Source organism: Gopherus flavomarginatus, chromosome 8 (assembly GCF_025201925.1).
Source record: "Gopherus flavomarginatus isolate rGopFla2 chromosome 8, rGopFla2.mat.asm, whole genome shotgun sequence".
Lineage (NCBI taxonomy): Eukaryota > Metazoa > Chordata > Testudines > Testudinidae > Gopherus > Gopherus flavomarginatus.
In genome coordinates, this window is record NC_066624.1 from 19,563,297 (window position 1) to 19,576,953 (window position 13,657).

Below are 13,657 nucleotides of genomic sequence, written 5' to 3' on the forward strand. Positions count from 1 at the left end.
CACACTGCAGCGCTGTTGGGCGGCTTCAAGGGAGGTTCGGGGAACGCGAGAGCAAACCGCGGCGAAGCTGGTCTCCTTTCCCGGTTTGCTCTCTCGTTCCCCGAACCCCCGAACAAGCAGGTCTCCTTCCCTGCGGTTTGCTGGGTGGTTCGGGGAACGCGAGAGCAAACCCGGGAAAGGAGACCAGCTTCGCCGCGGTTTGCTCTCGCGTTCCCCGAACAAGCAGGTCTCCTTCCCTGCGGTTTGCTGGGTGGTTCCGGGAACGCGAGAGCAAACCGCGGCGAAGCTGGTCTCCTTCCCCGGTTTGCTCTCGCGTTCCCCGAACCCCGAGCAAGCAGGTCTCCTTCCCTGAGGTTTGCTGGGTGGTTCCGGGAACGCAAGAGCAAACCCGGGAAAGGAGACCAGCTTCGCCGCGGTTTGCTCTCGCGTTCCTCGAGCAAGCAGGTCTCCTTCCCTGCGGTTTGCTGGGTGGTTCCGGGAACGCGAGAGCAAACCGCGGCGAAGCTGGTCTCCTTTCCCGGGTTTGCTCTCGCGTTCCCGGAACCACCCAGCAAACCTCAGGGAAGGAGACCTGCTTGCTCGGGGTTCGGGGAACGCGAGAGCAAGCCGGGGAAGGAGACCAGCTTGATTACCAGAGGCTTCCTCAGGTATGCTGGGATACCTGCTTATTCCACGGAGGTCAAGAAAAGCGCTGGTAAGCGTCTATACTTGATTACCAGTGCTGGATCACCAGCGCTGGATCCTCTACACCCGAGACAAAACGGGAGTACGGCCAGCGCTGCAAACAGGGAGTTGCAGCGCTGGTGGTGCCCTGCAGATGTGTACACCTCCTAAGTTGCAGCGCTGTAACTCCCTCACCAGCGCTGCAACTTTCTGATGTAGACAAGCCCAAAGAAGAGTTCAGACTGGAGCAAGGGTGATGAAATTGGAGCAATTACAGCAGCACTAGCCTACAAAGACACTCTGAATATTTGGCACCACTAGGTTTGTGGCACCGCTAGCTACTCAAGTCTTAAGAAAGTGAAAATGAGTCATTGAGACATTAGTAACAAGGACATTTAAGACGAGGGAATGCTCTATGCCTGGGGCCAGATCCTTACCCCTTGTTCGAGGCATGATTCAATACTCACTGAAATGAACAGGAGTTTTTCCACTGACTTTGATTGGCTTTGGACTGGGTCCAAGGTTCATTTGTGCCATCGGTACAATACAAAGGGATCTTTGCTGAGGATTCCTTTGGCAGTCTGACCCTTTGCCAAACACAGGATCAACAGCGGCAGATAGAAAGTTTAGAGCCACATTGCTTCCCGTTCCACACATCTGAGGATTGAGCCCCATATTTCTAGCTCTTTGATTTGAAGACACAGGGACCAAATAGGAGACAGAGCTCTAAGGAGTCTGACTCAGATGCAGGAAATACAGCTCTTTTGTCAAACACATTTCAGTGTAAATCTACATAGCTCCACTGGTGTAAATCTGCCTAGCTCTGTGTCATTTGTATGTAAATCAGTTTTCTAATGCTGCCTTTGAGAAAGAAAAAGAAGATACAAATGACAGTTAGAATGTACCCATAACACCCATGCAGATGCTGTGACTCCCACAGAGCTGTCTTGCCATGAAAACTCCAAGAAATGGGTCATCCAGCAAGATGAGGACAAATGAGAGCAGGGGGATGGGGTGGGAGGCAGGAATCTTTGCTTCCAGTCCCACCTTCACATACAGCAAAGGGATATTTAACATCCAGAAAAGCACATTCATACCCAGCAAAGGCCACTGATTATTGTGGTGAATTATTTCTGCACATTTTGGAACAGGCCTGTCCATTTCTGGCTTTCTGCTGCCAGAGCACCTCTTCTCAGCCAGACAGCCACAGACTCAGGAAAGACAGGTCCAATATCAAACAGTGGAAATCATGCTGTCCCGCCCAAAGTCACCATTAATTTGCCAGACAGACTAACTGAATTGTTGCTGATTTTTCAAATCCATGAATAGACCATAAAATAATTTACAGCAGATATTTCCAGTCTGATGCTATCATCCCTCCCTGCGGTGAAGAAGATCTGCTCAGCTCCTCTTCCCTCATCTGTCTGGAGGAGCTGCAGCAAGATAAGAAGCCATGATTACCTCCTTATCCTTCCCCACATTGGTTAGTGTCAACTTTTCCTCCTCTCCCTAGCTCATTTAGAGCTGAGCAAGGTGGCCCTATATCTTCCTGGTCCCTGATAATTGCTGCACTATATTCAGGAAGTCGACCTCATTGCAATTTGAGTGTGTAGATCCAAGAACTGCTCAGGAAGTTTTGCAAGCCTGGAGTCTACCCTTGCAAACCTGGAACTGCTCATGGGACATTTTGTTCACTACGACCATAGAAAATGGCTGGGTCCCAGTAGGTTAAGACTGTGAACATGTCCCTAGCAGGAATTTTAGCCCCACAGCTTGAGTCCAAGTCAGTTGATCTAGGTTCTGCGACTCACTGCTGCAGGTCTTTGGTTGCTGGGTGGACATACCCATAAGGGCTAAAGATTAAAAATAAGAACAATGGGATACTTTTTGCAAAGTACTTATGTGCATCCCAAGCCAATCAGATTGATGATTCCCATGTGCAAGCTAAAGACTTTTGCATCTTTCATTGCCACTGGTGCTTTGTACCACTAACTGCACTCTTTTTCTACTCTGATTTGTGTTCACTGCAACTTTGTCAGGTTCCCATCAGCAGCTGAAAAAGCTAATGGCTTTCATTAATTATTTATTTGTTGTTTTATTTATTTCCTAAGACAACAGTTTTGCCATATTGTTGCAACAAGGGTCTCCCTTGGTGGAACCATTATGTAGCTCTTTAATTAATGCCTATTGATATTGCTGAAAGGTCATGGTAATTGCTGCTGTCTTGCGTTGTGTTGGCTTAGCATTACACATCATGTCTGAACTCTCCAGATCAAAGTTCCAGGACATCTTTTTCAGGGACGTGATAAAATGTTGTTTTTTGCTGCTGTATCACTGAATCTCTCACTGTTGAGGACGACAGGGTCCCAGAGGTAGCGTGAGGGGAAAACCAGGTGCTGACTGATCCACACTGCAACCCTGTTGACATTAATGTAGTTGCCTGTGTGAAAGTCAAACCCTGTATTTGGTCCAGAATGCACAGAATTTGGCCCACGCTATGAACAACTCTATAAAAATAACAACACTTATATGGACATTTGAAGATTTCAAAGCATTTTATAAATCTGAATGAATTCAGACTCTCAGCCTCAGTGTGTGGCTGTTGGGCAACTAGCATAAAATAAGTTGGTGGTCTCAGTGGAAAAGGATCCACAGCACAAATAGGATTAATTGGCAGGAATTACCACTTCTTTATAGCCTATGCATAATGTGCCTCAGGTGGTGTGTGATCAGGATTCGTCACCGAATTTGGTCCATTGGTAGAATCATTAACTTCCTCAGGTACTGACGGGGAGTGTGACATGAACACTAATTGGCTATGATAAACAGCTAACATCCCAACTGTAGAAGGGATCCTTCCAGCTCAGGCGCATTGATGAAGCTGTATACAAAATCAGGAATATGCTACCTGCAATACATTAGCTCTTTGGATACATACAATACTTCAGTCTCCGGGGTTCTCAATCTGGCACTTTCATGAGTATTAAATTCCCTTGCAAAACCACCAAAATAATCTCCCAGAATGTGATGTTAATACTCTACAGCTCTATTCAGCAGAGAAATTACTTGACTACTGCATAAGGATAGGCCTATGAAAGGGCAGAAATGGCCTCCGAATATTTTTTTTCATGTCCTACTGACCTATACAGCCGACATACGGCCACTGCAGGGAAACTATTTTTGCCTGGCAGTTTGATAGGGGGCCTTGCATAGAAAGCCAAAAGACCTGTAAATAATGCCTCTCCTTCTCTCATCTCAGCTAAATTACTCACAGCCAAATCATTCTTGCATGGCAGCATGGAGGCTATTTTCCAAAATCATTTCAGTCAGCCATGGGTTCATAGTGATTTCATAGATAGTGATTTGTTTATTTCTGCCAGGGGGTGCCTTCGCTAATAAGACTTTGTGCGTATAGATAATGTGGTGGCTTGCCTACTGCCTATATTTATACCAATGTCTTTAACGGGAGATGCACCTACTCCCCAGCTAATAAGACTGTTTGATTAGGTTACAGAGAGAGCCACTAGAAAACTACAGGAGATAAATGTGAAAGTGAAGCTTTTGAAAGTTGTAACATACCGGACCTCCCATTCCTTGTCATAGATTCTGAATCAAACCATCACACCGTTCATGTCTATACACAAACACATGCAGATCCCTGCACATTATTCATACAGATAAGAGCAAATATAGCTACAGAGATATTGTTTGTAACTTAGTGTGACCAGTAAGAACACATGCCCTACCAATCTGCAAAATACAGATTTGAACAGATTTTAAAATATCCTTTAAAGCTTTTAAACAATGGTTTCACACTGTATTATGTAGTTATTTTAGACCCCAACTTTGAGCAACCTTAAATCCTTTCTAATCTAAGGAACAGCCTCCGGACAATGGCTCAGATTGCTCCCCATACATCCAGACACAGAGGGGAGTCCCAGTGTGCTGATCTTCCCATACATGGCACAAATGTGGGATCCAAGATTTTTGCAGGAGGAGGAGTGGATACTAGGTGGACCAGGAGAAGGTGTGAGTGGACCATATTGGTGTTAGGGGAATGTACATCATTTCCCTCCCTCCTCCAACCACACAGAGATTCCACAGAAAAGACAATAAAGTCTGGGGTTGGACTATGTTTTCCTGGGATCCTGAAGCCAGGGGTGTCCCTGACTGTGACCTCCAATGTAGCACTGTCAGGAATCAGGGTTCTTGGAGCCAGAGCAGGTGTGGAAACACATAACTTCTAGATGGATGGCCCTAGCCTCCCACAGATACCCTTGGATCTGCCTGGATCCACAAGGTTTGAGTATGGACCCTGTGGTTTTTAACTCTAGGGAGGGCAATCCTTGTGTTCCCAGAGGCCATGTGATAGTTGGGGGGAGGGATAGCTCAGTGGTTTGAGCATTGGCCTGCTAAACCCAGGGTTGTAAGCTCAATCCTTGAGGGGGCCATTGAGGGATCTGGGGCAAAATAATCTGTGAGGGATAGTACTTGGTCCTGCTGTGAAGGCAGGAGACTGGACTCAATGACCTTTCAAGGTCCCTTCCAGTTCTACATTTCTGTGATAGTTCTCACTGAGAAGATTTTCATGAAAACTTAGCCTGCTCTTTCCAACCCACACTCCACCAATCTTTGCCTGCAGGTTTTACATGAAAGGACCTGATCTGGGCCTAAAATTGCATCCTTGGCTTTAAAACATTTCAAACCCATGCATCTTTTCCCTCTCTGCTACCCTAGCACAGTCCTCTTTTTTCTTCCTCAATGTAATCTCTTCTCTTCCTGGGGTGATATACTTCTCCTCAGCTGCTCCTCCTGTTCAGAGTAGCCTTCCTGTCTCTAGCTACATATATTTTCAAATCTCATCTTCTGCCAGGGCCCGATGCTGCAACTCCTTATTCATGTGAACAATCCTTACAGGGAAAGTCCCACTTGGGCTGCTCTGCTGAGTAAAGATTAGTCATGTGAATAAAGTTTGCAGGATTGGGTCCACAGTAGATGAATTGAGCACCTACATGGTACTCGTTACCAAATGGAGCAAAGAATTCTTGTTGCAGATAGGACAGTTTCATTAAAGTGACAGTTTTCTTGCACCTACCTTGATCTTTCAAGGCAATGAGCTGGCTGAAGACAGTATGAAGAGGAACTGTCATCCTAACAATCCATCTAACTAAGGCACCTGTCACTGTGATATTCTATGATTAAGCACTATTCTCTTGTTTCCATCAGGAAATGTATGGCATTGCTGAGAATTTCATTGACTGAAATCTTTCTAATATTCCATCATACATTCTAATTACCAGAATTAATTGCAGCTAGAGGCCAAGTGAGAGAATGGCACCTCCCCTTCATAAAGCAGAGCAAAGACAAATTGGAAAGCTCAGAACAACTGAAAGAGGAATTAGAATTATTTCACCCACTGCACCAAAAAGTGCAACCACCACACCTTAGCATGGTAGGGATTGTTCCCTAACTGGGGCCTCTTCCACTACTGCAATAGAAATTCTTATTAATAGAACTTTGAGGAAGATAAATGTGGACACAAGAAATTAATAACAAGATGACTAACCCATCCACGAAATGCAGCCATGTTCATAATTCTACCTCAGTTTTCTAATGACATCACAAATCATTCCATACTTAATGTTTACGGAGTTTTACTAGGAAGACTTAAAGGAATTACCTTGTTGCATCTTCCATGGTTAACTCATAATTTACTATTGCAGCTGGTTGAATACTCCCCTCATTTAATAAATAATTCATCAAATAAAGTATTCAACAAATATTATTTCACTAGTGCTGGATTCTTTCCTTTATTTTACTGCAGCAAAAGAGAATTGTTTTGTGTTGGCAAAGGTGTGTGTGTGTGAGAGAGAGAGAGAGATGGGAGTCACAGTGAGAATTGTATCTGACTGTTTGGGGAACTGTTTTCAAACACTTAGGCCAAAAGATTGCATGGAGAACAAATAATACTAAATCTCTAACAGCCTTCCTGTCCTAGTGACACCTACAGCTACAGAGACACCCATAATTGTTAGTAGTGAAGATTTGCCGATAGAATCTTTTCTGTCCAAACTTATTGCGTGAGTGAGACTCTCTCTCCATGCATGATATTGTCAATACAAAGCAAAAGTTGATTTGCACGGAGGAAAGACATACAAGGAAAAACAAGAGTTGAGGCCTATACATTACTAGAACACATACAGAACTACTCTGGTGTCTCCCAACTCCAGCTCATTTCATTCTCACACAACCTCTCATCCTGTCATACAAAATGCCAACAGAAACACTATACCTATGGCTAGTGACAACCTCTGTCTAAAGACTCTTCGTTACTTTCCCTGCAACATTCTGCATCCCTAAATCACTACATTTTAATAAGGAACAACACCTCCCAACACCATTTCTTCAACACATTGGCATTAGTGTTCTAAGCAGATTGAAACAGGAGCAGGAGCTCTCAATGCACCAAGCAGGGAAGCTCATGCAAGCCAAAGGAGGGTCCTGTGCACGCCCCACGCTTACAATTTAATCCCCGATTGCCACTACATTATTCCCTTAACCAAGCATGAGACTGAAGGCTCAGAGAGCTGACCTTATCACTGCTGAAAAGGGATAATGCTTCTCCCATAGCCTTACAATGAACTGTTAGACACAGAGGGCTTGATTGTCCCATATCTTAAACCCTGACCCTACACCAGTCAAGTGCATCAGGGTGTGTCCACTTGAAAGGGGATATGGTGAGGGTGCCCCTATATCATAGCGATCTGTGGCTGCTGGAAGACCCCATGAGAACCTTGGTAGCCAGCACTAAGAGCTTGGCTACACTGGAGAGTTGCAGCGCTGGTGGTGGGTTTACAGCGCTGCAACTTACTGACCGTCCACACTTGCAAGGCATATATAGCGCTGCATCTCCCTGGCTGCAGTGCTGGCTGTACTCCTGCTCTGCCTGGGGTATAAGGATTGCAGCGCTGGTGATGCAGCGCTGCTCCGCAAGTGTGGCCACCAAAAGCGCTGTAATTGGCCTCCGAGGTATTCGGAGGTATCCCAGGATGCCTGTTCAGCCACTCTGCTGTTTTGTTGTGCACTCGGGGCTCCCAGAGTTGCTTATCTAAAAAACAAACACAGCTTGTTTGCTCGAGCAGAGGCAGGCAGGGGGATTCCTTTGGAATGTTAGTGTTTGCTTGAGGAGAGAAGCAACACGGTGGGGGGGGGAGTCCGTTTTGGAGCAGCTGCTTATCTGGTCTGAAGGCTATTTGCATTTAGTGAATAAGAGAGGGGTGGGGGAAGGGGTCAAAACTTCTAAAATGATTGAAGGTTGGTGCTGTGTATCTTCCAGTCCTTAGAACTTGCAAGGCAGGGAGCTGACACAGTCAGCTCCAAAAATCCACTCTCTCTGTCTCCCCCACGCTCCCTGTCACACTCCACCCCATTCCCCTCTTTTGAAAAGCACGTTGCAGCCACTTGAACGCTGGGATAGCTGCCCATAATGCACCACTCCCAACAGCGCTGCAAATGCTGCAAATGTGGTCACACTAAAGCGCTGGTAGCTGTCAGTGTGGCCACACTGCAGCGCTTTCCCTACACAGCTGTATGAAGACAGTGGTAACTCCCAGCACTGTACATCTGTAAATGTAGCCATACCCTAATAAAAATAGCCTACAAGTAGCTCTAATTTGTGCCGGGGACCAACTTAGCATCACATTAAGGACGCATACAGGTGGCTGAAAGTCACCTTCTTGTCCCCTTATCCCCCAGACTATGATGGGAGAAGTGGTCTGGGTCCTTATGAACTTATCTACACCTAGGCAACATGAGAGTATTTGTCCACCAGCATAAATGAGTGGACAATTCTGATGTAGTAGCACTTTACCTTTATTTAGCAGTCACTTTGCACAGCTGCTCATCCCTAAAGAAGGTAAAAGGTAATGAGAAATCTGACCCTGCATCTTTGGATGGCTTGATTCTGCTAAATTTGATGAGACTTGCTGACAAATGTCTTGTTCTTGAACATAGCTTTGTCTGCTCTTAGGTGGTCTCCCTTTCTCTTATTAGCCAGAAATGCTTTGCATGTTTGTTTACTCTGAGCTACATTCATCTGAGTCATTCAACAGCCTTTCCCTACTAGCACATTACAGTGAATTCTGAAGCGAGGCATCCGTAAGAGAGTATTATGTTGCTGTGAATATGCCAACAATGGGCTAAATTCTGGCCCATATCTTGCCATCAGAATGCCTGACTGATATTAATGGGGAGTGTTATTTAAAGATCAGCAGCATAATATGGCCCTTTGTTTCAGTTACCCTGGTTTTCATCTGGAGTAACTCTATAAATCAAAGGAGTCCCTCCAGGTTTACACCAGTATAACTGTGAGCAGAGTTTGGCTCACATTGTGCAAATGATGCTACTGTACTTAAAAGAATAATCCCAACAGTATCAGCCTCGTTTTAGCTACACTTGGGTGATGGTTATCAAACTATCCAGTCTATTGTGAGGAATAATTATTCGCACATGGTTTATAGCAAACTTCCCCTTCCAAGATAAGTTATCCAGACTTGTAACCTTGAGAATCCAGGGCAAACATATTGTGGATGAGACCCATAATTCAGTGAGATGACAATACCATAATTTTGCCTACTTGAAAAAAATCCACATAATCAGAAGACCTCGGTATTGATCATCTGAGGATTTTTTTTATGATTGCCTGAAAAATAAATCTTTGCAAGAAATGAAATAATCAAAGAGTTTTGCATTATCCATGATCTCTGAGATGCAATCCTGAGCAGAAACTAGTTTGAACGTCTAATTTAAAACAAGAGAAGAAGGTTAAGAAACTGATACATTTTAAATATCCAATAAATAATCCAACACATGAATAGTTTTAGATTGTAAATGAAACATATTAAAGAGAAAGGGAGAAAAGAGATAGATGATAAAAAAACAAAAACACAAAAAACATTCTCCTGAGAAAGTAACAAAATTGTATAAATGTTCTGTGTGCTTCCAAGTCAAATCAAAGGCAATTGTAGGGTACTTCACATTCAAGCCATTTCCCAGCTAGTTCCTCTTCACAGTTTGAAGAAAGCGAACACCTGGGCTCTTTTTAGTTTTTTTCTCACTAAAAATGTGCCTGGCAATAATATCTCAAATTACACAGTGATTGTCTATCAAGGCTTACATTTAGCTGACAGCTTATTGATCTCTGCCAGTTACATTTCAACATTAAAAAAAATCAAATGAAATGACAAACTATAGCATGGTAGAGAGGGGAGTCTAGGAGGCTCACAAGGAGCCTAGTTAATGCCAAGAGACTTTGCATGTTCCTGTATATAGAGACATTCAAAAACGTTTATTAGCTAGATGGTCTGAAATGGAAATGAACTGAACTTGCTTCAGCTGATGTTTATCCAGCAGTTCTACTTAGGGAAAATGGACGTAAATATTCATGAAGTGAACAAACTACATGTATCTTGGTCCCTGGTTGTGTCGTTTTTGTCTTCAGAAATTATACTCAACAGTTCCTACTAGGGTTTAATATTCAGGAAAAGTAGGCCATTCTGACTATTTGTCAACGGTATTAAAAGACATTTGGCTACACATTCCTAATAAGCTAACAATCTGAGTTCCCCTTTAGCTCCTAAAAAGCATTTTTGGACTCATAATCATTTGCCCTGAGATAGCATCTTCCTTCCCAGGACTGAAAAGTGTTTCGCAACATAAATGTAGCTTCACAACAGTCCTGTGAAGTAGCTAAGCATGATTATCCCTATTTTACAGAGATTGAAAGCAAGGCCCAGAGAGGCTGAATGACAAGGTCATGCAGGAAGTCTGTGGCACATCTGGAAATAGAAACTCCTGACTCCTTCTCTTCCCCTACCTTAGCCAAGTGACCAACCCTTCTTCCAAAAATCTTCCACTCTCATTTCACACACTGTACAGGACCTTGCATTAGGTAAGGGCATTTGTTACAAAGTGTTCCACCTAATGCAAAAGCTGTTTCTTTTTCTGATTTGTCCAACAGGGAGATTCTCAGACAAAATATCTGAAGAACACAAGGGAAAAGTTGAGAGAAGGTGATCAAGTGGATTAAAAGTCCAAACACCCTTTGAGGCAGCTGTGAAAATGTAGGACTTCATATAAAATCATTGGAATGGATAACTCAGAAGTGTGCGGAAATGTAAGGAATAATTATACGTATCCTATGCACAGTCATGAACTAAAATGATACTATCAACATCGCTAATAATAACAAATAGTCACAATTTCCATACACAAAAGACACAGCTAAATAGCAAATAGAATGAAATCAAACAAATCCACTGTTGTGAGTTCTTGAGAGACAGAGATTGAAGGCATTGTTTTTGGTTTTGTTGTGCTGGGAATCTAATAGATTGTGAGGAATTTGACAGTTTGTAATTTATATAGTTTGGGATTCATAGTGGAATTTTATTTTTGAAGTTATGGCAGAGAACATCCTCCTATGACACCACTATTAGTGGTTCTGGTTTCAAAAGCTGTGGATCAGTGATATGACTCACAAATGTGTCACAGAAATGGTCCATCTAATAAGGTAAAATAAATGTTATACGTGTACATAATATATAAAGTAAAATTACATGAACACACAGGTGGCTGTTACAAAATTCACGATATATATATTATAATTTAGCAGATGGACATATATATGTAATAATCTACTGCATGGACAGCTAAAATTAAACAGGGTCCATTAGATTTAGAGTCTCTGCATCACCATAAACTCTTGCAATGAAGCCAGCTAGTCTGGACTTTATTATAAGTTTTGATGTCCTCCTGATTTGTACTGTAATCCGACCAGCTGGCAACTTGGCCACTTCTGCAGTAATGAACTTCCCTGAGCAAAAAATAAATAAATAACCAACCAAATAAATACATGCCGCCCATTGTAACAGTGATTCATTGTATCTTCTATCTGCATGGAGGGAGGGGGAGAAATCCCTGAAGCAACTAGCAGTCTCCTTTCGGCTTCCTTCTAATGTGACACGTGCTTAATTTACAGTATCCTAGGAACTTTGAAGAGGAGATGCTATAAACATGTGAAACCCGGGGATATAATTTCAGGGAATGAAACAAGGCGATCAAAGGGGTGGTAAAATCTGGTTTTGAGCCCCTCAGCTCTAGGCGTATAAAGCAGGGGACCCACCTGGGCCATTCGACCCGAAAAGGCTTTCGCCTGAATATCCCGGCCAAGCGGAGGTTATATAGATTCGTTCTCTTTTCCCCGCTGACCTCCTAGAGTTGAGGCCAAACATCCCGGGAGGAAATCCGCCGGGGGGCAGAGGAGGGCTGAGGCGCGTTTGAACAGAGCGCTAGCGCCTGATGGAGGCTGCTGTCAGAAGCGGTGTGGGGCTGGAGCCGGTAAACCAGCCTGGGGCTCTGCTTCCCTGGCTCTCCTGCCAGGCGCCCATATCACAGCCCCTCTCCAGCCAGTCCTGCCCCCAGCGGAGCGAATCGCCGGGCGATCCCTACAATCTGTTGCTCCGCTTCTGGCTGCGGTTTTAATAAAGCGTCCCGCCCAGCCCGGCACAGCGGGAGACTCACCTACAAGACGCTGCTTCCAGCTCTACCTGCTCAGGTCCCCGCGGTCCATGTCGTGCGGTCCATGCCCCTCATTTGTAATCCGCTCCGGGATGAGCCGCGGCAGGTCCGGGGCCACCCATTTCCCTCTAATTCTTCCCAAACTTCCCCAGCGTCGCTCGCCGCGGCTCTCCCCACCGCCCGGGCGGGTGTCAAGCCCAGGCAGGGCACCGGGGCCCCAGCACGGTCTGGTGACTCGCCTCTCCCCGCGGCTTCCCCCGCCGCTCCTGGGTCCCCAATTCAGCGGCGAGCGGGTAGGGCTGCGACCCCTCCTCCCGAGTCCTCCTGCTGCTGCTCCAAAAATAAATAAATCTACGCACAGATGCACTCCGGAGCCGGAGCCGGAGCCGGAGGGAGTGAAACTGACACACGCTGCACGCGCCCCATCACACACTCACACACACACACCCAGGCAGGGTGCAGCGACTGATTATCTCAGCCGCCGCCGCTCCCCAGTCCCCTCTCCGGCTGGCCTGGGCTGCAGCCCCCAGCTTCTGCAGTTTCTGGAAAATGCCATCGGCAGGGATAAGCAGGAATGGCTTTAAAAAAAAATTCACACACGCAAATCCGCTCCTTCTTCCTTCTCGCTCTGTCTGGCCCTTCTGGTGCTCGGAGGTTGGATTGCCTCTCTGGGGGGGCTGTGAGCCGCAGGAAGCGCTCCCCTGGGGGCGAGTAAAGAGAGATGGAGAAGCAGCAGCCGGTGCCTAGTCAGTCAGCGAGGAAGCCAAGTTCTCCCTGGTCTCCTCCAGCAGCTGGAGCTGCCTCTTGTCTCACACCTTGGAGACGACAAGAAGGGGGAAAGGTAAACGCTGGATCGCACTGGCTCTTACCGATGTGTGTGGCCCCTCGGCCCTCGGCACTGTGCCATCAAACAAGCCGGAAAACGAGTCTAGCTGAGGCTATTGCACCAAAGGGAAAAAATCCACCCCTCCGTGGAACCCGGAGCACGAGCTCTGCGAAAACCTGGATCTGGCACCTGCTGCAGCCACTCACATTCTGACCCCGAGGCCACCAATTCTAATGCCTGAATAGAGAGTAACTGCTCCTACAGCGCCAAAAAATGTCTGGACCCCGGGGGCTTTAGAACAAGACGAGCGCCACCAAAACACAGATCTGGCGCTTGGACTGCAACTGGATCCGTTCAATGTTAAACCCTCATCCCTCAGATTTCATGGCAGGATCAGCGAGCCAAGAGGAGCTGCTCCTACTGCATCAGAATGTTCTGCACCCTGGTACATCCTGGCACGTGAGTTCCACAAAAAACACAGATCTGCTACCTGGGTCCACCTGGATCTTCGCAGTTTCTGACTCCGAATTATAAATCTATCCTTCCCTGGAAACACCTGGACTGTGGAGTACTCGTGCTCAATAGCACTAGAAA

At 45.5% G+C, this 13,657-nt stretch overlaps 1 protein-coding gene across 3 annotated transcripts in view; it reads right to left on the reverse strand.

The window, feature by feature from the left end:
- Positions 1 to 13,657, reverse strand: part of TRPC5 (transient receptor potential cation channel subfamily C member 5) — a 143,149-nt gene that overhangs the window by 128,224 nt on the left and 1,268 nt on the right. The window contains exon 1 of one of the 3 annotated variants that reach the window (XM_050966214.1): positions 12,836 to 13,183. The exons of 1 other annotated variant lie outside the window; for it this stretch is intronic. The gene's annotated coding sequence lies outside the window, so the exon portion shown is untranslated. One more of the 3 variants, XM_050966213.1, reaches the window with a different exon arrangement.